General features: G+C 40.4%; 1 long non-coding RNA gene across 1 annotated transcript; it reads right to left on the bottom strand.

Moving 5' to 3' along the window:
- Positions 1-8,264: 8,264 nt before the first annotated feature.
- LOC309720215 lies at positions 8,265-21,267 on the bottom strand. Its single transcript, XR_014280442.1, has 3 exons — positions 20,966-21,267; positions 9,678-9,859; positions 8,265-8,457 (listed from the first exon to the last, which is right to left on the bottom strand). It is a non-coding gene; the product is annotated as an uncharacterized lncRNA (long non-coding RNA).
- Positions 21,268-24,285: the final 3,018 nt, after the last annotated feature.

The raw sequence follows: 24,285 nt of genomic DNA, 5'->3' as shown, positions 1-24,285 counted from the left end.
CGGCTGGCGGTAGTGTGGATGTGGACGTGACCCCTCGGGTGGCTCGGCTGGCGGTAGTGTGGATGTGGACGTGACCCCTCGGGTGGCTCGGCTGGCGGTAGTGTGGATGTGGACGTGACCCCTCGGGTGGCTCGGCTGGCGGTAGTGTGGATGTGGACGTGACCCCTCGGGTGGCTCGGCTGGCGGCCGGCGGTAGTGTGGATGTGGACGTGACCCCTCGGGTGGCTCGGCTGGCGGCCGGCGGTAGTGTGGATGTGGACGTGACCCCTCGGGTGGCTCGGCTGGCGGCCGGCGGTAGTGTGGATGTGGACGTGACCCCTCGGGTGGCTCGGCTGGCGGCCGGCGGTAGTGTGGATGTGGACGTGACCCCTCGGGTGGCTCGGCTGGCGGCCGGCGGTAGTGTGGATGTGGACGTGACCTGTCGGGTGGCTTGGCTGGCGGGACGAGCAGAGGCGTGGCGTCGACCACTGGCTGGGTCGTGGCAGGCGAGACGAGCACAGGCGTGGCGTCGACCACTGGCTGGGTCGTGGCAGGCGAGACGAGCACAGGCGTGGCGTCGACCACTGGCTGGGTCGTGGCAGGCGAGACGAGCAGGGGCGTGGCGTCGACCACTGGCTGGGTCGTGGCGGGCGAGACGAGCAGGGGCGTGGCGTCGACCACTGGCTGGGTCGTGGCAGGACCAGGCGAGGCAGGACCAGATAATGGCGCTGCAGGCGATGGCGTGGAGGGATGCTGGACTGGCTTGGCTGAACCTCCAGCTGGCGCAACAGGACCAGGCGAGGCAGAAGCAGAGGCTGAAGGCCCTGAGGCTGGACCAGACGAGGCTGAAGGCCCTGAGGCTGGACCGGGCGAGGCTGAAGGCCCTGAGGCTGGACCGGGCGAGGCTGATGACGGAGCTGCAGCGGGCGAGGCTGATGACGGAGCTGCAGCGGGCGAGGCTGATGACGGAGCTGCAGCGGGCGGCTGGACGGGCTCCTCGGGCCCCCCAGCCGACGAGGCGTGAAGCTGAACGGGCTCCTCGGGCCCTCCAGCCGACGTGGCGTGAGGCTGGACGGGCCCGAGGAGCCCGCCAGCCGACGTGGCGTGAGGCTGGACGGGCTCCTCGGGCCCTCCAGCAGACACAGGAAAAGGCTGCACAAACTCCAACTCAGCCCCTGGCTCCAACCTGGCCTGGATCTCGGTCCCACAGTGGCTTAGCTGAGCCTCATGGCTAGCACTTCCAGTGCAAAATGTCTTATAATTTGGCTTCTTGGAAGCAAAGTTCGTAGCATGATCAATACACAGGGATGCTAGGTAATTGTGCAGAGGGATAAGATATTCCGTGGAAGACTTGGCTGGTGAGTTTTCAGTCTTAGTCGTTTCATAAACATGCCCATGAACCTTTAAGGCAGTGCTTGATCCAATATTGTCCTTAGAAAAAACGCGTGGATTCAGAATATAATCACCCACCTCATGTTGCTGTGAGCCGTGGTGATGACCTGGACGCCGCCTCCTCCTGGAAGCCGTGGTCGTGGAGGCCGGCGCCGCTACGGCTGAGATGAATGTAGCGCTGGAAGCAGCCACCGGTTGAGGTGAGGAAAACGCAGCACTTGTCTGCTGCAGTGGCGACATGGACATGGAGACAGGCGGGAGACTCAACACGCCAACTTTAGCTCCTATAGCTGGCATAGGGAGGGCTGCGTCACAGAGGGGCTGGAGTAATTCAGTCTGCATGCTGGGGGGCTGCTTTGGCAACACGGTGCGGATGAAGCCGTGCAAATCCTCCGACAATCCCTCCATGTAAGCCGGGTATGCAGACAGAATCCGGTGCAGCTGAACTCTAACTGACTCCTTCTCACTCTCCTGTCTGCACGCAGAATAGATTTTCCACTGTCCATGGAGAATGGTCACACGAGTGCTGAACTCCCAAAAATCCTCAAAGATGTCCGCTGGGTCCATTCTGGTCAGGTCGTTCTGTCACAGTCTGGCGAGGGCAGACTAAACTGGGGAATCTAAACAAGCAATAAGAAAAACCTAGGCAAGAAACTTGGAAGCATGGCATGGGAAACATGGCGTGGACAACAGACGACCTGACAATCACACACTGAAAACAGAGGACTTAAATACACAGGAGGTGATTAGGGGAAGTGGGAACACATGGAGGAACAGCTGAGGGTAATAAAGCAGGACGAGGCAAGGGAAGCAAAGCTAGAAACACTCACATGAGACATGGACCTTCAAAGTAAAACAGGAAACACACTGACTGAATTCTAAACATGCAAACTTAACAGCAATTGGGGAGACAGAATATAGGAACCTGAAATATGGTACAAAACCATCACAGTGGACATAACATGGAACACAGGGAAGCCATATGACGAAGCCAAAGAGCAAAACCTAAGATAACCATAACTGAGATCTAGGGAAACACGAAACAGTACCACAAAGGACTCAAAACATAATCCATAATATAAAAACACGAGATCTCTCCAAAATGAAACAGGAACATGAGAGGCAGACATAACAACATAAGACAACAGACATGAAACACACGAAGGGCAAGGGAGATTTAACATAGTTGGAACACGAGGGGGAAATAATAAGAACTAGAAACACTTAGGCATGATAACAAATAAACTTAGGAAACCTGATAAGCTTAAACATACACTATGAACATCAAAAGAACTGAAACTCAAAACACTGGGTCATAAGAATCAGAATCAGAATCAGAATACTTTATTGATCCCTGGGGGAAATTATTTTTTGTTACAGTGCTCCATTTTAAACCAACATTAAGACAAGACAGACAATACGCTAACTAAGAATAGTACAATATATACATATATATACATACATACATACATAAGTCACTTATAAATAAATATTTGGAAAAGAAACATGTGTAGTTGTAGCAGCAAACAGTGTGTTAAGTGGATGCGTTGTACAGGGAGATGGCCACAGGCAGGAATGATTTCCTGTGTCGTTCAGTGGTGCTTTTCGGTAATCTCAGTCTCTCACTGAACGAGCTCCTGTGACTGACCAACATGTCATGGAGTGGGTGGGAGGTGTTATCCAACATTGTCTTTATCTTGGACAGCATCCGCCTCTCCGACACCACCTTGAGGGAGTCCAGCTCCATCCCCACAACATTGCTGGCCTTACGGATCAGTTTATTAAGTCTGTTGGCATCTGCGACCCTCAGCCTGCTCCCCCAGCATGCAACAGCATAGAGGATCGCACTGGCCACAACAGACTCATAGAAAATCCTCAGCATTTTCTGGCAGATGTTGAAGGACCTCAGTCGCCTCAAAAAATAGAGACGACTCTGGCCCTTCCTGTAAAGTGCTGTGGTGTTTTTAGCCCAGTCCAGTTTATTGTCAATGTGTACTCCAAGGTATTTATAGTCCTCCACAATGTCAACACTGACCCCCTGGATTGAAACAGGGGTCAAGTGTTTCCTGGTCTTCCTGAAGTCCACGATCAGTTCCTTGGTCTTTGCCACGTTGAGCTGCAGATGATTCTGCTCACACCACGTGACAAAGGAGTCGACCACAGCCCGGTACTCTGTCTCATCATCCCTGCTGATGCATCCAACCACCGCAGAGTCATCAGAAAACTTCTGAAGATGGCAGGTCTCTGTGCAGTGGCTGAAGTCTGTGGTGTAGAGGGTGAAGAGGAAGGGGGAGAGGACAGTCCCCTGTGGTGCCCCTGTGTTGCTAATCACCTTGTCAGACACACACTGTGGGAGACGTACATATTGTGGTCTTCCTGTCAGGTAATCAACAATCCAGGACACCAGAGAAGCATCCACCTGCATCGCTGCTAACTTATCACCCAGGAGGGTCGGCCTGATGGTGTTGAAAGCACTGGAAAAGTCAAAAAACATGACCCTCACAGTGCTCGCCGGCTGGTCCAGATGGGTGTAGACACGATTGAGCAGGTAGATGATGGCGTCCTCTGTTCCGAGACGAGGCTGATAAGCGAACTGAAGGGGATCCAGATGTGGTCTTACTATGGGTCGCAGCTGGTCCAGGATGAGCCTTTCCAGGGTCTTCATGATGTGGGAGGTCAGTGCCACGGGCCTGTAATCCTGGGGGCCACTGGGACGAGGCGTCTTTGGTACAGGGACGAGGCATGATGTCTTCCACATCACCGGGACCCTCTGCAGACTCAGACTCAGCATAAACAGTTTATGAAAGACTCCACACAGCTGGGGGGCACAGGCCTTGAGGACAAGGGGACTCACTCCGTCTGGTCCAGCAGACTTGCCTGAGTGAAGTCTCCTCATTTGCATCTCAACCTGGTATTGAGTGAAGGTGATGGGTGGGGGAGGGGTGTCAGGAATCTCACAGGAGGCAACATGTGAAGAGAGAGGCTGGCACAGTGGTGTGGCTCTGGATTCCAGGCTGACTGCAGGTGAGGTTGTGGGGGTGGGAGCAGACACTGTGGTGTCGAATCTATTGAAAAACAGATTCAACTCGTCGGCTCTATTCTCACCTCCCTCAGCTCCCCTGCTGTTGGTTGGCCTGAATCCAGTGATGGTCTTCATGCCCAGGACCGTGACATAAATGTAACTAAATCTTTGTTTTGTTTTATGGGTTTACCTAATAAGATGGCTCAGATTATATAAATCCATTTAAAGGAAAAAACATATCAATGTCACAGTGCGTTTTGATTAAAAACAAATTAATCTAAAACTGATTCTGAGTTCATTTAAATATCGCAGATGTTATTTGACTGCATTTATTTGCAGTGTAACAATATGCTTGGAAAGTATAAATCAACATCTAAAAATCTGTAAATCACATTTGCATCATGGGTGTTTGTTTCGATTTGATTCATGCAAACTGTGTCAAACACATCTTATTAGTTTTAAAATAGTGTTCCTACCTAAATGTGTAGATAGTTCTGCAAGAATTTTACCAACATTTTCAAAGGTGCTGCAGTGAAGGAAACCTCTATTATAACAGATGAGCCATTTTAAGGTAAAGCAACCAGTAGTAACTAGTAGCCACAGCGTCAGTTTCCTACACATGTAAAATATACTCACCACACAATCACTGTAGCTAAAATGATAATATAAAATTAGATTTGTGTATGTAAAACAGGATGCTCTGATTAGCATTGAAGTGATTTGGGAAAAGAGATATTCAGGCAAATGTGTATTACACAGAAAAAACTAAAAAACTTTCAACAGTTGTATCCATTGTATCAATTCAGGAATGTCCACTTCCCTAAATTTATGTTTTAATCTGCTGATTAAAAACACAAAATGTACCCAATATAAGCAGCCTGACCAGAAGACATTCACACTCCCACACATGCTCACTCACAGATATTATCACCCCACATAATGAGATGCCTTTCTTCATTTAAATGGTTTGAATGTTTACTTGTAGAGGGTTTTTTGTCACCCATATCCATCACTGATCCATCTCTATTTGATATGTGCATCTGGGTAATCTTGAATCCAGCTGGGGTGCCAATTGTTCTTATTATTATTCTGTGTAGAGATATTCTTTATGCCACCGCCAGATCTGTTCATCACATGGGTGAGCTCCTCCAGCCTGCTTCTTGGCAGAGACTATAATTACAGCCAGAGCAAGTCTTGATCAGAATAATGGGAAATTAAATATTTTAAGAGGAAGGATACCCGCTCTTTAAAGTCTTAATCAATTTTATAGATATTGTCAGGGAATTAAATGAGAGAGATAAAATTAGCATTTTCCAACTCTATCACAGAAAGCCCTCCTTCTCTACAGCCATACTCTAAATACGGAATCACAAATTTAGAAATGATTTCCGATGTAAATGTCTCCATTAAATTAATAGATTTTGCTCTGAAGCAGAAGGTTGCTGCAGGTTTCAAAATCTGTGCATTCATTTTATAAGAAAGGAAAAGCAGAGTATAACCTTCTCAGCTCCCGTGCAAATTCTGAAAACATGCAACTGGGGCCCGAAGGCATATCATGTATGCCCCAAAAAGCGATTTATGCCATAGAGGATTGTCACTAGCTCAGCTGGTTTCTTTTCTTTTCATGTATCATTGTCAACAACAGCATTAAGAGCGCCTATGTTTTCATATTCTTGAGAATGGCTTGTCAGGAAAATGCCAATGAAAATGTGCAGAGAAGTAATCTTCTGAGAGAAGGAAATATAAATAAAGGAACAAACAGTGGACTTTATGAGACTCTGAAAGGAACTGGTGAAGTGTGATGTCAAAACAAAAGAGAATAATTGTGTGTACTTGGCATGAATAGAATTTAGCAATGGTATGTGTATTGTGATTGACTTAAATGCTTACTGGTGGTATGGATGTGACTTTAGAGTGTTTATGAGAGCATAACTCATGGCTGTGCTTTTATTGTACTCATTCCTGACTAAAATTACCTGCATTGCGTGCATTTCAAAGACTTTTGTGTCACAAAGCTCACACTAAGAGAAGAATTGGAGAAATGAGGGTTTTATTGCATTTACAGGTATAATCAGATATGTTTTCAAAGACTCACATGTGAGTATTTTGAGCTTTTGTCTAGATAGGACAGCAATGATGAAAAGTTAACAAAGAAAGTGCAGTGAATTACTGAAAATAGCTAAACAAATAGTTGTCTAATCAAAGGTGTTTTAGTGGTTTATTTAATTGCTATGAATAATGTCAAAGCAAATGAGGCAGTGGAGTCAACTGGTGTACATGATGATCTATACCAGGGGTAGGCAACCTTTCTGATGACGAGTGCCGTCTAAAATTTCCTCAGAAGTCAGTGTGCCATATGATTGCATTAGCAATAAATTTAATAACGCTCTATATTAACAGTTACACACTATATAGAACCACTTTATAGAATTATATTTGTTCGCAGATGTTGGCAGCTATCAGCGAATAGTTATCAGCTATTTTGAAACAAAAAAAGACACATTTTATCCATAACAAGAACTCCATGACAGCAAATGAACTGTACAACAGAAAATACAAATGCTATTTGTGGTCTCCTCACAACAATGATAAGAAAAATAAACTGGGCCAATATGGCATGTTTTTTAATACACATGTTAATGTGATCTCTGGTCTCCTACTCAGAGACACAGGTCTCTGAGTGTCCAGCATTCAGACGGCTGACACTCTTCGTGTGAGAGAAAACCTGCTCACACAGATATGTAGAGCAAAATACTGTCAAAAAGGCCTCTGCAATGTTCTGAAGACAGTTAAACTTGTCAGGTAGTGATGTCCAGCAGGTGAAAATGCACAGCTGTGGATTCCAGCTGCTTCGGTGTTGCATTAACTGGCATTAACTCAGCCAGTTAATGCAAGACAAATCTAGCTGCTCATTAAAGATTTCTGGTTTGATCAGAAAATAAAACATTGGTTCATACACCTGAAAGTCCCAAAAACGTATTGTGAATTCTGTCTCAAGTCTACGGATGTATCCATGTATTTCCGTGGTGCTGATGCTGTGCCGAGCGGACAGCTCCTAAAGCATTTGAAGTGTCGGAATATGGAACGCTAACAACGTCCCTCTGACCAGTAGGCTAAGTTATTTTTAGCCAATTACAAGTTGAATCTGGTAGTTGGGGTTGTTAGCTAAAATACCGTCATTAAGAAGAGGCACAACTAATGTGTCTATGCGAGCTAATTTGCGATGTGCACTGCTGGCACAGCCATTTATTTTTTAATGCACCTTCTCAGATTAATTCACTGCGTGTCGTGCCCAGGGCTGGACTGGGACAAAATATTGGCCCGGGCATTTAGACTAGAGACCGGCCCACCAGGTATTACAGGAAAAGCCATAAAGCCTTTGAAGGAAAACAAATGCTGCTGTTCGGCCCACTGAGCAAATGCCCGGTATGCCCAATGGCCAGTCCAGCTATGGTTGTGTCACCAGTTAACCCTTCGCGTGCCAGCTGTGGCACGCGTGCCTAGGGTTGCTGACCCCTGATCTATACACACATACACATTACACATTACATTACATTACATACAGTGCTTAGCTCCAAAAAGGAGGGATCATTTAACAGGTAAGAACTATCGCAATGAGCCTTTTTAAATGTATTCTTATCCTAAATATATCTTATTTTTTTCTATTGGTTGGTTTTGGCCAACTTGTTGTAGCCAGAGCTAGAATGTTAGATTTTTACAAGCTGTAAAAAATAAAAATTGTATCCACTTATCCAAGTTGTTGCTAATACATTTCATGTCTATGCCAGCGTCATAATATCCTGTTAAGACAGAGAATCTGTCACGAGATGCAGGAGGGACTCAGGCGCAGACTGAAATCACAGAGATATGTTTGTTTATTTAACACTCCTCATGCACAGTTTACAGGTGAGGGAAAAGGGGTCCAGGGTCACCAGAGTTCACGAACGGATCAGGAAAGTGAAAAGATTTCTCCATGCAGTTAGCTTTCTCCACAAGGAATCATCTCCCTCGTTCTCGTCATACAAAGTCAACATACTCAGATCTTCAGCCTGGCCACGCAGAATCTATGCAGAAGAACAGGAGAATCAACATTCGAAAATACTCGAAAATGTTGCTGAGCTGGAGTTACACTGACTGGGTTATACAATAATCCAGTGAATGAGGTACTCCCAGCTGCTGCCTTAAGTAGTGAGCTTGAGTGAACGAAGAATCTGAGCTGATCACTTGCAGGTGCGAGGGCCAGAGGCGGGAGGCCGCAATGAACTCTGCCCAGGCAGTGCGTGGTACATGAGAGAGGAAAAATAAACAAAACATATGTAGCCACACTGGACCAGTGACTCCTTGAGTGATCATGATTCAATAAAAAGGGCATGTGACACCTTAATGGAAACATTTTAAAATAATAATAAATATAGAATAGGTAGGAAGTTAAAACCCCAAGTTAGTATCATCATGTGGTCCTAAATTTATACACCACTATATAGCAGTTTAAAGAATATACTGTCTTTAATGCTGTTTAAGCTACATTATTTACATAGGTTTTGTGGAGATGCAGCAAAAAGTTTCAGTTGTGATCGGACAAAAAAACAACTTTTCTACATCAGTCAGTTTTGTAATTTGTTTATATAGATTGCATTTGATTCGAGAGGATCCATCTTTCCATCATTAAGGCTCACTGGGACATGTGGTAGAGTAGCTGATATAGGGTAGTGTTTACCCCTTAATTTTAAAGCCCTTGATTTGATTATTAACATAATCAATGCCCCCAAATTGCTCTGTAAGGCAGTGTTCAAATAGGCTTTATTCTTTCCAAAACTGCATCCCTCTGATCTTTTGTAGTAGCACAGCACTTTCCATAACACATTTAAGTTCTATATTTAGCTTAAAATAAATTTCACCATTTGAAAAAAGCAGACTATCTCTGTTTGATTTATGCCACAGGCCTGTCTGAATATGAGAAAATTGGACAATTTAACAAATCTCTAAAACACATGCCTTCCTCTTAGGAATGATTGTGTTCATACTATTGATTCTTGCATAGGGCTCAATGAACCTAAATGGATAACATTTTTTACCCTCAACTGCTACCTGCCTATTTAATATGTGTGCAAATGTGGTTCCACGACTAAATTCATTTTCTTACTGATCTACCTTTCCCATAGCGCGTGACATGCAGAGGGGAGGTGATGAAACGACCTCACTGGATAAACTGATAAATAATAGCCATGGTTTCTCAGCTCATTTCCTTTGATTGACTCAAGCTCACACTTAAAAGGAAATGAACCTGGGCAGGAGTGACAAGCCTATTCAGCATAATGCATTGTGGTCTTCCTAAGACTTCAAATTTGTGCTTGCTGTCTGGAAAAACCACCATCCTCTGCCATAGGAGTGGTTAATGAAGTGTGTTCCTGGGCCCTGGTTGGCAGTTTGACGAAACCGCAGAATGGGGCAATCCTCTTCTCTTCCCTAAAGAAAGGACACGGGAGTAAGATGGCTGTGAATTGCCAGATTTTTCTTCCTGTCAGGAATAGATACGTGGAGGCAACCAACCTTAACCCTGCAGCTGTTTAATTGTCACTCCTTCCTATGCTTGGAAAACAAGAACTCTCTGATGTATGAAACTGTTTAACGTGATCCTAAAAATCTGCTTCTTAAACAAGATGAAGGAGAATTCTGTGTTAGAATTCATTAACCGGCTTTAGTTGAATCCTCTTTTTGGATTGGCAAAATAATTTCAATCATGTTTAGAGTATTTCTAAATGATTGCCCTTTCAATGTCTGCTCTCCTGAGGTTTACTTAGGGGGGTATAAATACTCAGAGAAGAGCTGTGCTTTCTACATACTTCATCATTAGTTGCTGTTTTATTGGTGTATCTTCAACAGAATAGAAAGTTAAGTCTTTGTTTTAATGCACTGGCTTACTGAGGCATGTAAAAGTAATTTCTACATTAATCCAGGAGAGAAGAGAATTTAGGCTGATAAGAAGCAATCCTACTGGCCCACAGGGTAACAAAGTCTTTTTTTTTTCTCTAAGAAATGCTGCGACAAGACAACTCAGTTGACCTTGTGTTAGCAATATTGGAAGATTTATACGTACTATTAATGCTACTTGCACTAGAAAAGGCATTTAGAATGCTACTTGCAATTAAAGGAATCTGCGTATGCCCATATCAGCATACCAATAACATGTGTTATCATTTATAGGACACAATTGAGCAATGCATAGGTGACTACAGATATCAAACTTCTGCTTTTAGGGAATACACAGACCAGCACAATGTGAATTCCCCGACCAGTTGGCAAGTGATTGGTGGAACTTTCTGGGTGTTGTCAAGTGAAATTGGCCACAAAGAGGGCACCAAAAACCTCCTTGTTATTGTTTCTAAGCCTCTGTGACAAAGTACACATACTTCATTACTGTATTTAAGAAGAATTTTCAAGTATCTGTATTTGAGTATTTATTTTTCTGACAACTTTTTACTTTTACTCCCAACATTTTAACACAAAAATCAGTATTTCCACTCATTCTACAGGGTGGGCCATTTATATGGATACACTGTAATAAAATGGGAATGGTTGGTGATATTAAAGTCCTGTTTGTGGCACATTAGTACATGTGAGGGGGCAAACTCCTCAAGATGGGTGGTGGCCATGGTGGCCATTTAGAAGTCAGCCATCTTGGATACAACTTTTGTTTTTTCAATAGGAAGAGGGCCATGTGACACATCAAACTTATTGGTAATGTCACAAGAAAAACAATGGTGTGCTTGGTTTCAACGTAACGTTATTCTTTCATGAGTTATTTACAAGTTTCTCTTTGTTCACAGCCATTGACATGTCGAAGAGGTTAACACGTGAGGAGCGGATCAAAATTGTGTTGATATCTGGTGAACGTAGTAACCGGGCCATTGCAGCAGATTTCAATGCAGGTCACCCTACGAGACCACCCATCTCCCATGCTACAGTTAGCAAACTGCTTGCTAAGTTTCATGAAACTGGTTCAGTGTTGGATTTGCCAAAATGTGGACGCAAGAAAACTGTCACTAATGAAGAAACATCAGTGGCTGTCCTAGCTTCATTCAGCAAGAGCCCACAGCGTAGCACTCGCCGCATGTCACTGGAGAGTGACATCAGTCGAACATCCCTTCGGCGGATATTAGCTACTCACAAATGGCACCCTTACAAACTCCAGCTACTGCAGCATCTCAACGAGGATGACCCAGATCGGCACACAGAATTTGCAGAATGGGCAAAACAAAAACTGTGACAGGACCCTGTGGTAGGGCGTGGTCTGCGGTGCAGGTGCGTCCGCACGGCACCGCAGACCACGTCCCACCACAGACCCTCAGTTCACGCAGAAGATTTTGTTCAGTGATGAGGCAACCTTTTATGTGAATGGTGAAGTTAACAAACAAAACCACCGCTATTGGTCTGACACTAACCCACATTGGATGGATCCCTCCAAGACTGTTGGAACAACAAAAGTGATGGTTTGGTGTGGTATATGGGGTACAACGATAGTGGGTCCATTCTTCATCAATGGAAACCTCAAGGCCACTGGATATTTGAAATTGCTACATGATGATGTGTTTCCCTCTTTATGCACTGAAGCTGGACCGTTCCCTGAGTTTTTCCAGCAAGATGGTGCACCACCACATTATGGGTGCCAGGTCCGAGCATTCCTAGATGAACAGTTTCCTGGAAAGTGGATTGGTCGTCGTGGGCCTGTTGAATGGCCCCCAAGGTCTCCCGATCTGACCCCCTTAGACTTTTATCTTTGGGGTTATCTGGAGGCAATTGTCTATGGTGTGAAGATACGAGATGTGCAGCACCTGAAACTACGGATACTGGATGCCTGTGCTGGCATTTCTCCTGCGGTGTTGCTATCAGTGTGTGAAGAGTGGGAGAAGAGGGTTACATTGACAATCCAACACAATGGGCAGCACATTGAACACATTTTATAAGTGGTCAGAAACTTGTAAATAACTCATGAAAGAATAAAGTTACGTTGAAACCAAGCACACCATTGTTTTTCTTGTGACATTGCCAATAAGTTTGATGTGTCACATGGCCCTCTTCCTATTGAAAAGACAAAAGTAGTATCCACGATGGCCGACTTCTAAATGGCCACCATGGTCACCACCCATCTTGAGGAGTTTGCCCCCTCACATATACTAATGTGCCACAAACAGGACTTTAATATCACCAACCATTCCCATTTTATTACAGTGTATCCATATAAATGGCCCACCCTGTATTTTCAAAACAGGCTCATTAATTTAGGTTTAAGACATTTGAGGGACATTTTTATTTCACATTATAGTGTGCATTAAAACATCAAAACAGTTAGGGCCTTAATAAAGGTAACTATAACACGTAAAAGACAATCTTATTGGTGTATCAATCACCCAGGCTTATCAGATACAAAAACATGTAAAAGTCAACAGCACATTTGTAGTGCTATACCCAGGCGTTAATGTGGAGCAGAATAATCCTGAATGATCCGGAAGAGCGTTTTTTGGGGCCAGATGTCCTTAAGTTGTGGTTGCGACACTTCCCCATCTAGCTAGTGCTACAGAAAAGGAGCCAGGATAAAAGGAGGAGCATTTTAAGTGGCAGGTAATTTCAAAGGCAACCTTTCTAACAGCTCAACGAACCTCAGCAAGCACACAAACTGTCCCTGTGCAGCTTGTCACACAGTGTGTTGCTAGCTAAAGGTACAGCTGTTGTATTTCCCAGGGAGAGAAAAGAGTGTTGGATAACTTCACTCAGAGATGGAGAAAGAGGAAATGAAGAAGCGAGGTTAAATTTAAAGGTAAAGACTGCTCAGTGACATTTGTTAAACAGGAAAATTACATGTAATGTCCTCATTTTTAACTCGGGTATTGGATCTGTATATGAAGTGAAGTAATGTTTTTTGATATTGTGAAACATCCTGCAAAACAAACTGAGATATAACAATTCTGTGTTATTCAAAAGGTTGAAAATACTCAGCCGTTTAGTGTAGGATAAACATGTTAGCTTGCTATACTGTGCTAATTTCACAGTAAAGCTCTGCGATGGACTGGTGCACAGTGGCTTTGAAATAAATATCAGTTTGAGATGATGATGCTTAGATTCATTTACTGATTTCAGCCTTTATAGTAGCTGTATACTGTCTAGTATAAAGACAGTACACTGTCAGTCTAGGGAATGGAAATCATTTTTAACACAACAAGTATCTGTACTTCTACTTAATTAAAAAATGTCTGTATTTTTGCCACCTCTAGACTGGGGCCTTCAACACCAATTTCAATAACTATAGCTGAACTATGCAAACTGTCATCCAGCAGACCCAATGTCCTATTTTTTTCCTTTAGCTGAACATAATCCCAACTCATTTTGCACCTCTAGTCCTAAATGTCGCTACATTCCTTTTTCCTAAATAATCTTGAGCTCACAAAACAGGCCCTCAGCAACCATCAGACAACTCAAGATTAAGAGTTAGAGAGACTGTCCATGATATTAATACGCTTAATCATATATTTTGATGTGTGAGCAGTGCAAACGTTGAGTGACAGAGAATTAAAATGCAACTGTTGCAATAAATACAAACTACTGTAGAGTAAATGAACCACCGATTTTATTCCTGGAAGTTTATCTTTGTCGTGCCTCTTCACTTTTACATTATCCTGAGTTAATAAAAACACTCTGCTATTCTATAGCGTCGGCCGTTATCATATACACCCTTACTTAGTACCTTCAGTCATTAGTGCTTTAACCTCTTGGTGAGAAGAAAGTACAGTGAACTGCTCTTCTGGTAAAGCTAGTGACACCAAAATGACATAGTGTGTTTTGCCTGTTTTACAAATAAGCATAAAAAAATACTATTTGGAAGTTAGTTGAACAACATTAAACCAGCATGAAGTAGTAGTTGCCTGATGTTAGTCTTGACAGTAACATGCTGTTTGATGTACAAAGAGTTGAACTGCTCTAATGGTAATGCTGTGGTTCCATTGAATGGCTGTCATTGTCCTCATGGTCACGGTCTTGCTTGTGCTTCACAACAGCAACCACCAGATGAATGCTATTTCAGCTATGCTGGCTGTAGTGGCCCTGAAAGGATCCAGGATCAACTAATGTCTGATTTTACTGAATCCTACTCTAAAGCTTATATGGGAAAACAATCAATCAAACAAACAACAAAGCAAACCAAAAGAAAATCAGCGTTCACTCAATTAACTCATAAAATTACTAACAAGTAACAACATAGAATAAACAACAAGTTAATTTGTGTTCCCTTAGATTCTATCACAGTGTGATATTAACTTCCAATGGTTTTAAAGAAACACTGGGTCACCAACATTTATTTATTTAAAATTGTGTAACAAATCTGTTTTTACTAAACAGATAAAAAGAATAAAGACTAAGTTTAGAGAACTATGGCCAGTATGTAGAGAAAAATATCTGATTGTATTGCCTTTCATACATCCATGAAATCTTTGTGTTTATACTCCCTTGTACTCAATGAGAATTTCTCCAGCAAGGTGCATTCGGCAATTCTGTTGAAAAACTACTTCATCTAACTGTTTAATGAAGTGAATGACAAGAAATCTTTAAGCACAAGAACAACAGAGTTCAGTGCCCATTAATCACTGATTCTGTGTGAGTGTGTGTGCCTGGCTGGCCCCTTATGACTACACTCCAGTTACACTGCTGCCATGGGGATGTATTCGAATCGTAACCATAGCACACTACTTTAAACATCTTCAAATACTGTTATAAGAGTTTTGCTGTTTTTTTTAAAAGAAAATCGAAATCCCCGTGTTTGCAGGGTAACAGAAATGAGTTTATCTTGTTATAATCTACCCTGAAACACAATATATAACATATGTGCGCAATTTTTAAAAACCATATTATTGCCTATATTTTTATCAGCACGGCCACTGTTGGTGTGACAACTACTATCTTGAATCCAGTGCATATACACTTGACAATGCTAATGCATCGACTGACAGTGGTAATATCTTACAGATTACTGTCATTTATAACTAGTTAAAAAACAATTTTTTTTGCCACCCATATAGTAGGTATACTACACGTACAATAAACTTAAGTGGTATAAATAAATGTCACTAAAAAATCAAATTGGAAGTTACATTTTAACTCAAATGCAATTCATGTTTTCAAGGCGATTTTTCTACTTTAGGAGAGTTTGGCCTGTATTCAGTAAGAAGTCTGTTTATGTCAATAGTAGCGACAATCCCTAATGATAAGGCCAAGAAACTGCCATAAAATGCCGGGATTACTATTTGTGATCAGCAGGTGTGTCAACATTCTCATCTTATCAGGCCATTTCACACCAGCTTGCACTCCAATGAATATTATTCCACATTATCATATGCTTTACAGATATTGGCCAGTGATATAGATGCTCCTTTGTAATTCCCTTTCCAGCACATACAGATCTCATGAACCAAGATTAGCTGTCTTAAAATTCACTGTTCAGTAAAGTCTGGAATAAATTTAGACTTAATCGCGTTCAGTTTTGATTAAACCTTGTAAAGGTCCAAGAAACACAGACTGGCACAAAGTGAATTTTTTTTTTTTAAAGGCAGTAATGATGCACTTTGGTACAAAAATAAGCCTGTTCAGTTTTATAATGTCAAAAGCATTAGTTGTGTGATTTTTAAAGCTGAAAAATATGGAACTATATGGCATTCTCCACAGATGACTGATACCTATTTGCTGATATGACCAGGGCAAAGGTTTAATGCCTGTGAGGACTCTTTTATCAGGATCCATTATTTAACAGAAATATGAACAAATTAGATAAAAACACACTCTTATGCACACATGATTGCAAATTAATGCTGAAAGTAAACAACTGCTTGAGTTTTTGCTTATGCATATGGCATGGTAATCATGAAGGATTCAGATAACAGCGGCTGAAGACTCGGAAGAGGAAAGTCAATCTTTCATCGTTCGTAAGAGAAGGAGTCTTGGACTGCTCCAGAGGATCTTTTGTGATCTACTGACCCAACCTTTCAGGAGAGATAGCACAAATTGTTGGGAGATGCTGGACTAGCATCGTGAGATCAGGAAAACAGCTCATATTGGATTCAGTGTGAAACAAGATACTCTAAAAATATGTAAAAGCTGTTTTTTTACATATACATTTAAACTAGAGTGATAAAGGAGCTAGTTGACACCAGTGCACGTGGTTAGTATTCTTTGAAGCTGTGTGTTTTATTCATAATAAATGACATGGATAATGAGACTAAATCTTTTAGATTTGATAGCTGAAAAAAGTGTTGAAGCCACGTAATTTTTCTGCACATGATCTAATCCATGTGTGTGTTTCTTGGGAAATTTAACATTCTCGGAAACCGATTTTCCATCCTTTTAGTCCCAGGACTTTTTAATTTCCACTGCAGTAGAAACACCTGCAAAGATTCAGCAAATTAGTCCAATGAAGCATGAAGAAGCAACAGCTGTTTCTCCACATAATATTTGGTGAGAATTTCAGCACTTTTAGAAAAAGAAAAAAACTCATCCCCTGAACAGGAAGGTTTATTTTTGCTGTGTGATGTATAATATTTATTTGAACATAAGTTAGACCTTGGTGCCTGTGGTGAAAATGTGGCTTTAATGATTCGTGTTTAGACACCAGCATTTGGAATGCAGACATTTCAAAGTATCGGAAATCTATTACACACTTTTTGCTTTTCCAAGGTTTGAAATACTAAAGAATACTGTTGCACTAGTACTGATGTCTTGGTGCAATATTAAGACCATAAGTGACTCTTGGATGGTGATGGGGTTCACACAGGTAAAAGTGACGTCGTTTTAACAACCACATAATCCAGGTATTAGAGATACATTTTCAATAGAAGGACATTACAAAGTTCCCTTTCTACCCTGTTGCACAGGAACCAAGAAATCTTCACACAGAATCAGAAAGTTGGATTAATAAAATACATGTTTGTTAATCTAATTTCACACTTTGGAACGCTTGTCAACTGTGGAAAAGAAATAAGTATTTTTTTTAAATACAGAAAATGCAAAAAGAATAGCAAGAATCAGAAATCCATTGATTCAGTAATCCCCGGATCTTATGTCAATAAGGAGAGAGGCAATTTGTTCCAGGCTGTTGGGCCAGGCTTTAAAATCTCGCTTTTAATCAGATTTTTGGCATGTTAATGCATTTCTCATGCATCTTCAGTAGGGTCATTATGTAAGAGTCAATACAATCAGTAATCTCATCCAAGCTGTACATGTGACCAGCTCTTTGTGGTCCACACTCCTACGTTTCATTAATTCCTCTGAAATTAAATTCAGAGTTGCAGTGTCCTTTTCCCTCTCTCCTAATCTAATAACTGTAATGATACAGATTTCTAAATTCAATCAGCTTTAATCTCGGGGATACAGATGCTCTCAATAGGGAGAGAAAAATGGTCCCAGCTGGTGAGTGGTGAAAACCTTATGAAAAAAAAGTAGCTACTTTAGAGAGATGAGGACTTCTGTGTGTTGGATACATTTACTAAAAAGACAAGTTGCGACTTTTTTATTTATTTTTTTAACAATTTCTTTTTTCTGCCCACTGTGCCTGATTCCAGCTGCTTCACTGTTTATTAGTAAAGTTAAAAGATTGCTTTAAAAGACAAAAGGTGAATTGTTGATGTCAAACTGGTCATCCAAAACCACACACTTGTTGCTTTACTCTCATAATCAGCTTAACTGAACGCAAGCTATTGCAGCATAAGAAAACGTGATCAACAAAGGATCCAAACCAGATTCAGACTCCAAACAAGTTTTCTGTGAAATGGAATTGCAGAATTTCACAATGTTTTGAGGCATAATTGGTAATACTTTCATCTAATTTAAAACCTAATATTGCTTCTGTCCTCCACGTGTTTCTTTTTAATGATGGCTGAACAGGCCAGAGATTTTGGGCATCTACATACAGGAGACCAGAAGAGTCACATGGATCAAAATAAAGAATTCTGAATTGTGCAATAAAATATGCATTTGTAAATCCATTTACAAATAATTTTTATTGTATATATTTACAGATTATTATTTAATGATTCAGTTTAAAAAACACTAGTTATTAATACATTCTTCAAAACGAATTATTAATCCATTAAAAAATACTTCACAAAGTTCACAAAAAAGAATTAAACTCAATAAAAACAGTTTTGTAGTGTTCTGTGAAAATCACACAAGCATCTGACCACATCTGGCATATATGGTTCTATTTTATACAGTACACTGTTGAAATTATAAACTATATATTCCAGCTATTCACTGATCAGCAACTTTTAAGTAAATGGATGTCAATCAGTGATGTAATTCACCTGCAAGTGTTTTTAACACACTGTTACAGCATCTGTGGAGAGATGTATTTGAATATCTTCTGTTCCACTTTTCCCAACCTGGAAGCTGAGGATGTTTTAATCCTGACAAGGACACAAACCTTACCACTTATCATAAACATTATTACATCCTCCATGCAGCAGTTCCAAAGCAAGAGCAATGACCACTGATTAAGGTCAGCCAGAAATCTGCCCTTTTCTACAGCTGTAGCAACTTATAATAAAAAAGTTTAGAGTCTTTGAAAAAATGGTAAATGGCCTGTATTTGTATAGCGCTTTACTAGTCCCTAAGGACCCCAAAGCACTTCACACATCCAGTCATCCACCCATTCACACACACATTCATACACTGGTGATGGCAAGCTACAAAAAGGTGGGTCCTGTATGATTTGTCTGAGACCATGTGTCATATGCAGAAATTACACTTTGGTGCTTTTCTGCACCTTCATTCTGCTCAGTTAAGCGCTTTAAAATTTGATAAAATATGGCAAGTTTGTGTTGTGCTGCAAGATAAACCCATTCTGTTCAAAGGTAATCCTTAGTTTTTATACATACAAGGCCCAACTAAAAGTAGAAATTAAAAAAGAAAACAACAAACGAGTTTGGGAGTTAGGAGGACGATTTGTAATCGGTTATAGAACTAACACTCGTGAAAGGGGTCGGTTTCATTTATATTGCAAGAACCTTTGTTTTCTCGCAGCTTCAGTGAGCATTTCAGATTCTAACACTGATTCAATCAACAGAAAAGTCGATTGAATTCAACTGTACACAATGGTTTTCAGTGGAAAAACATTTTATCATTCATCTGTGAGACTGAAGAAGTTACTTGGATGAGTGATAAAACAATTTTCCACGGAAAAAAAAGGCGAGAGGAACTAAACTTTTGGGCATATCCTTGCTTGTAATTCATCCATCAAGAGGTTTTTTAATATATATACTTTTTTTCAGTTGGCGTTTCTCTTATTTTCAGCCTTAGCAGCAGTTCTCAGAAGAAAACCAGTGTAAACTTTCTGTCAATCAACAGAAAAAAAGATGATTGAGCCAGCTGCTATTCTTGGGAGTTGAAGACTAAAACTGAACTCATACAGTGAACTCACGTTAGAGTGGACATCATAAGATGATAAGATGATGATATGATATGTGTATAAAAAAGAAAAACACTTTTCATATAAATAACACAAACTATTTATATGAATAATTTACTCTTCTTAAATATAACTCATAAAACAAGTAAAATCACAAATGTGTACAAGTTACAGACCTCCTTCTTAGTAAATGTACACAACTCCTTCTGAGTGATTTTGTGTTTTAAAGGAGAAAGAGATTAGGAGGTAAAGTCGATGACACAGAGTCAGTCATCGCTGAGGCAATCTCTCCTGCGTAAGTCCAGGCGCTGATTTTCCTGTGTGGGTGTCTGATGCCACAAAATGATTTTCATTTACTGTATATATCACAGCATTTAGGGCGTTTATAAGCAGGGCATACAGAGAAAAGTACCAAACTGGATAAATGCTTTCATTTCATTATCTGTATCTTTACCAGACATTTGACTGGGTGTAGGTACTGTAGGTGCAGTGAATGCTTAAATTATACTCATTGGAATATACTGGAAAGTCAATGCTTAGATTTAGCATACTGTGTTAAGAGGCTGGGATTTGATGAATTCATAAAACATCCAAGTTTTGTGTATTAATTTTCAAATTGCATTAATAAACACAGCAAGCATATAAAAATAAAAGTGCACGTGGACCTTGATCATCATCTATGTCCAGTCAAGAATGAATGTGTGCACGCTCATATTTAACCAAATGAAGTTAAATCAATAGTGTCATCTCCAGGTTCTGCAGAGGGCAGTAATATAAGGAATGAAAGAACTGACAGCTATTATTTTAATCACCTTGTCCCAATTCTTTTAACACTAACTAACAGAAAGTAATGTGGTAACATCTGGACTGATGTGTTTACAGACATCATTTTAATCATGTTTAAAGGCTGTAGGTTGCAGCCACTGGTCTAACACTGTGTATGAATGTAACAGGGCTCAGTGCTGCTTCTAATAGTCTGAGCTGCTTCAAGCTTTATTTGTGAATACTTTAGCTTACTAAAAGGGTAGCTAGCTTGTACTGCTGCAATGTAATACTTTCAAAAGTAACATGATCTTAAAAGAGCAGGGCTATATGCAGTGATGCTAGCGTTAGCCATGTTAGCATGTTACCTTCAACAAGTGGCCAGTCCAGGTCCACAGACGTATACTTGGAGGTTTAGCTCTCCATTTCACTGAGACCCTTCATACTGCATATATCCATGTTTGACAGAGTGTAAATACTGAAGCTGTACAAACCCACACACTTCTTAGCGGTGCAAAGCTATCGGCACAAACCTCAGTGTAGAAAAATCCAGGCATGCAGCCTGTGCCTGTCTAACCAATCAGGGAGCTCCTTACATTGCACTGGATGGCTAATTTGCATGGCTAATTTGCATTGCTTCACGATTTCGGAATATGACAGCTAATCCCAAAGCTAATTCATTTGCTAATATATTAGCTAATCTGCGAGCTAACAGGAAAGAATAGAATAGAATAGAATAGAATAGAATTCAACTTTATTGAAAGGTTAATGGAGTGAGGAAATATGGATTTTCAAGGAGTTAAATGGTCATTTTAAATGTCAGAAATATTTTTTGAAATTAGGTTCTTTTTATCCAATAGTATCTCATTCTTTTTTTATGATTTGAAGTATTGATTAATGGTTATTAACCCAATTTATAATACTGATTCATAAAAAGTTTTTTTTATTATTAAATTATTACATAATAAATTCCTTTAGTAATTTTTAAATAAATAAAATATATTTTTTAATTATTAAATGAATTCACAAATGCATATTTTGTTGTACAATTACTATATATAAATATATAAATTGCACAGATTTCTTTATTTCGATGTCTCTTCTGGTTCCTTATATCTACATACCGGCTCAGTAGTTTTGCTCCACATGTGAGGAGACTTCCTTATTCATAAGTCACTCTGATGAAGTGTCAAAAAGAGGTCACTCAGTGGGGGTGTCTTGCAGGATATAATGACTCAGCATCTATGTGACAAACCAATGACCTGCAAAGATCTCCTTTGCACAATTAGACACTGCACAGTTAGAGTGGTTCTACTTACATCCTTTACACAAATAAAGTGTCCCATAAAGACATGATTGTAACAGTGACTGTTACAGCCAGCATCAATGATGCCAGAAATCTGAGACTGGAGAAGCTAAAATAAATTGCATCATCCCTAATTTCATCATATATCTTTATCTATCATACTTACCCCCCAACATCCTCTTACAGACGAGGTTTTACCATCCAGACGAGGTTTTACCATCCAAGGGGAAAAAAAAAACACCTGTGTGCATGTGCAGGACCTGATAGTGAATTATCTACCTTGCATGGTATTCCATATGGTAAAAACAGGAGTTTTTAATGATAAAGAGAATTAAAAGTCTAACAAGACTAGCACAAGCAAGAAGCAACAATCTTCGTCTTACAAGATTATAGTCACCTAAAAAGATGCACCTGTTTGCTTTTCACAGATAATCTGTTTTACTCTTTTTCTATATGTGAAAGAGCAAGCATGTGGTTTCTGGCCTATGGAATAGCTAATCAGTCTGATTATATGATGACGGAGGTAATGCCAACCAAGTATCCAGTCTAAGAAATAATACCGTGATATAAAGGTGTTATTACACTACATGCATGGAAAGGTCTGTGTTGATCTTTACTGGCAGATAAACAGCACTCCTCAGATCTTTGAGGACAGTAATGTGCATGTTTACAAGAACACAACTGTTAACTGATGAGTCGAGATTACTATTAATAAAAAATGTCAAAAGGTCAGGTGGTCAAGTTTATTTAAAATTTATTTAAGATTTTCTACTCAATATTAAAACAATTGTTAGCAACAAACCACAAATTTTTTTCCACAATATTTTAGAGATGTTGTTAAATGTTCCTCTAGCAACCTTTCATTTGATGTACAGCTCACAAAGGTTGTTGACTGGTTTTCTTGTTTCTTGCCTCTTTCTTGAAAATGCCTTATACTCAAATAGCACTTTTATTTCCTCTTTGCATTTTTGTTCTTTTTTTCCATCTTAATCTTTTCCCTTTACTGTACTGTTCTCAGATATGCGTTTCTCTTTCCACAGTTGTCTGAGACCTCATCATTATGGGATCACTGTTGCTGCTGCTGTTTTGGAAAAACTGTTTTACTTGCCTCTAACTTCCAGTTACTGGTTTGTTCTGTGAAAAGAGGGCTGCACACAGTTGTATCAAATCCTCAAAGGCTGAGGCTGCAGACACTGTTAACTAGTTTGGATTAGAGGTGTTCCATCTCTTTGAACAGATATCTGCATATTAATGTGTTTTTGGCATTTGTTAACATGACAGCACATTAGCTCAGTGGTTAACTTTCAAACCTCACATGCCCCATCTGTGTTTGAATCCAGGGCTTTCTGTGGAGTTTGATGTTTTACCTGTACTTGTGCAGCTCTAGTTTTCAAAACAATGCCCATGTAAGCGCACGCCATAGACTGTATATAAAAGATGACCACCGCAACATCTTCCATTGGTTCGTGAACTTTACATTTTAAACCTTTGATTTTTGCTTTTCTGTCTGCACGTCTGTATCTTTAAACCTCGACAAGCCCGTGGATAGAAAAGAGGATGCAGTGATAAGTTCACAGTTTCCTATAGTGCTTAAACTGCTCTAACAAATCTCACATTCAGAGATGTTTGGTTCAGAGTATACATTTCAGTTGCTAAGTGATTTTGTGCCAAGAGAATTTAAGAAATATGAACAGGTGGATTAGCGTATTCGGTAAAATGGAAAGTGTTTTTTTTTTCATATCAACACCATCTGTCCCACTGGTTACATTTTTCATGTCTGAGAAGTATGTGACATTTCAAAACCTTAATCTTAAAAGTCTGGATGCTGTGAGTCATGGTTCCTGAGATCCAGTTACATTAAAAAAAGAGATGCAGCAGTGGGGAAAGAAGAATGGATACAGAAACAAATTAAAAAAAAGGAAAACTGAGAGTAAAGCTTAACAAAACTAATAGGTTACTGAATTTTTTCTAAGAAATAACTTTTTTTTAGTGTTCAGTTTGTTTTTGAACTTTGCAGTTGGATTACTTTCAGAAAGTGAGCTATTATTATTAATGAAACCAAAAGCTTTCTTATCTTATTGGTGCATGGCCCAGAAAGCTTAAACCTCTATTAATCTTGAATGCACTATCTCCTTTTTCTCCTTCGTCTGTCATCACAGTACCCGCACGATGCTGTAACCTCAACAGTTTTTGGTAAACCTTGAATCCTGCTGTGACATAGTCCATTCTCCGTGACATTTTTTTTGCTCTTGTAAAATTGAGGATGAGTTCCAGCGACCAGGTTTGGGTTCAAATAACATTCTTTAGACCAGTGCAACTTTAAATGTACTTTTTCAAATTATGTTGTTAATGTGGTAAGTCATGTGTCATAATTTAATAACA

The sequence above is a fragment of the Aulonocara stuartgranti genome (assembly GCF_965226115.1).
Source record: "Aulonocara stuartgranti genome assembly, chromosome: 13".
Taxonomy (NCBI): Eukaryota; Metazoa; Chordata; class Actinopteri; order Cichliformes; family Cichlidae; genus Aulonocara; species Aulonocara stuartgranti.
The sequence above is the reverse complement of the archived record's forward strand: the minus strand, read 5'-3'. Positions and strand labels throughout refer to the sequence as shown.